At 43.2% G+C, this 2,693-nt stretch overlaps 1 protein-coding gene across 1 annotated transcript in view; it reads right to left on the bottom strand.

Annotated features, from left to right (window-relative positions):
• Window positions 1–2,306, bottom strand: part of LOC109864570 (USP6 N-terminal-like protein) — a 91,539-nt gene extending 89,233 nt beyond the window's left edge. The window contains exon 1 of the mRNA XM_031798172.1: window positions 2,080–2,306. The gene's annotated coding sequence lies outside the window, so the exon portion shown is untranslated. The remainder of the gene's footprint in view (window positions 1–2,079) is intronic.
• Between the last annotated feature and the right edge of the window lie 387 nt (window positions 2,307–2,693).

The following is a 2,693-nucleotide window of genomic DNA, read 5'->3' on the forward strand; positions in this document are numbered from 1 at the left end:
AATCTTAAAGCTAAAGTATACAATAACATTCTAGATGATTCTGTGCTTCCAACTTTGTGACAACAGTTTGGGGAAGGCCGTTTCCTGTTTCAGCATGACAAAGCAAGGTCCATACAGAAGTGGTTCATTGAGATCGATGTGGAATAACTTGACTGGCCTGCAAAGAGCCCTGACCTCAACCCCATCGAACACCTTAGGGATGACTTGGAACACCGAGTGCAAGCCAGGCCTAATCACCCAATCAGTGCCCGACTTCTCTAATGCTCTTCTGGCTAAATGGAAGTAAGTCCCTGCTGCAATGTTCCAACATCTAGTAGAAAGCCTTCCTAGAAGAGTGGATGCTGTTATAGCAGAAGAGGGAAGCAACTCTATATTAATGCCCATGATTTTGGAATGAGATGTTCAACAAGCAGGTGTCCACATACTTTTGGCCATGTAGTGTATATCCTAATAACTTGCCATAGGGAAGCTCTGACTGTAGCCTAGTACCAATTTGATGACTTGTGATTGGACCAGTAGCATAAATTATACCATATGCTCTCACCGCAGGAAGCTCGATGTAGACCCTCTCCATTGTGAATTCACGTGGACTTTAATGAATTTCGTATCGTTTGAATGGAAAACCGAGAATTAAACATGAATTGTTTTCCCATTTGTCACATCTAATACCAAAGGAAACATAACATACACTAAATGGAGGGACAGATTTACATGAACTATGTTACGTCTACCACTGAATCCAGGTTGTGTTTGTTAATGCAGATAATTCCAAGCTAATTCCAACGCGTAGCATTGGTATCCTCACTAAAGTGGTAGGCATAGCCTACATATGGGTGGCATGTGAAACCACAGCACGACATAGCTCATTGCTAATAATAAAACATTTTTGAAAAACAGGCTTTAATTTAAACGATGCATCTGTCCGCAAATGGTGTATATTTCTTTGATGCAAGGAGGCTGTGACAGGTAAACACATCCGTTCCTCATCGTTCGGGCCATTCGGCGGGCAGCCACGACCGGGAGGGCTCGTGAGCTACGGCACGAGAAATGCGATACTCAGCAACAACGCTGCCAGTACCGCACAGTGATACAATGGGGCACAATAGTTGATAACGTGAATATATTCTCTCTCTGATATCATAACGTCCACTACATAAACAGGCCAGTAGGCTATAGCTTATTGACTTGCAGTATGATACTGTACACGTGATTTGTTTTTGTGATCTGCTCTCATGCTGCTGGGTGGAAGCCAGGCAGCAAACTTTCATTCGTGGTGGACATTTGTGAAACAATGTATCGGTTGGCGAGTTCTATGTTTGCAATTTCGCTCTTTGTGGCATGGCTACAAACTATCAATAAAGCAGTTTTTTCGGCAGGGCCGTAAAGCCAAGAATGTGTTAAACAGCATTATCCCGAAACGGGATATGATTGAGGCACTGCTACAAAAGGTAACTACTATACCCATTTCCCCATGCAGCTCATCGCTACTACAGTAGCCTATAGTCCCCGACGTGGTAAAGAAACATGGATCGCCTTATTTACTCAACACAGCCACATGCGCAAAATACCATTCAATAACTCTAATTCAAATCGTTTAATTATACAATTGATCCCCTTAAATCAATTAAGCTACAGGAGAAACGTTGAAAGCCCACAAACGTCAAATGAGTGAAAGGAAAGCCAAGCCAACCAGAGCCGCGGAATGCAGGTCTGTGACCAATGGGAGAGCTTGATTCGTGTTTCTGCAGTCTGTCAACATCGACTCTGCTGCATGAGGCCGTCCGGGGGTTTGGCTAGGTACTGTAGGCCTCGATGAATAGAAATAAGAACAAAGTTTGAAGCTACTAAAACATATTCCCGATTGTAAACAAAACACTGGAATAATACCGCATACCGAGTCGTTCAGTGCGGACAACGCTACACAGACGCGTGTCCCTGGTTCCCATCACATAATGCCACTTTCAAAGCCGCAGTCCGCTTGCTAGCGTTTAGCCAACAGTAGTACACTGACATCCATATCGGGGAAGTTGATAAGTTATATTTCCCAGAACATTTCGAAAATGGAAAGGACAGGTTTACCTTGTTCTAACTCTACGTGTCCGTCTTGATCACATCGCTGCGTCTGTTTTCCCAGCCAAACTAGAGTAAAACAAGTCCATTGTCCCGTACCAGGAAGTCAACGCTCTTCCAGAACAGAACACTTCTCAAACTCACTATGGAACCCCTGCAGGGCGCTGTGCAATCGATCCCACTCCAGGTAGCAATGCGCCGCCCAACGGGCTTATCTCACCCGCCATGTTGGATCCGAAACGAGGTTGCGGCACATAGTTGGCGAATAGTAAATGACCATTAGTTGTCACTTGCACCTTTTCATTTGCTAGAAAAAAACTTAACCACGAAGGAAAAGTAGTCTCATAGGCATCATGAAAAGAACAGCGCACGAGTCTTGCTATCAGCCTGTTAATCCACCTGGTAGCCTATAAATTAATGATATTGATGTTAAAGGAAAACACTATAGAGTTCTCATTTCAAGCGAAAATATCTGGGGTCTAAAAGTATTTTCTAGGTTATTTAGAATAGGCTACTTTGTTTTTTGTTACACAAAATTACACAAATTCTGCTATTCTGTTCTTATTTGTAACCAGCAACTCATAGCCGCAACCCTTGTATTTGTTATTGAACGCTAAAGTGTA

Source organism: Oncorhynchus kisutch, linkage group LG19 (assembly GCF_002021735.2).
Source record: "Oncorhynchus kisutch isolate 150728-3 linkage group LG19, Okis_V2, whole genome shotgun sequence".
NCBI classification, from domain to species: Eukaryota; Metazoa; Chordata; class Actinopteri; order Salmoniformes; family Salmonidae; genus Oncorhynchus; species Oncorhynchus kisutch.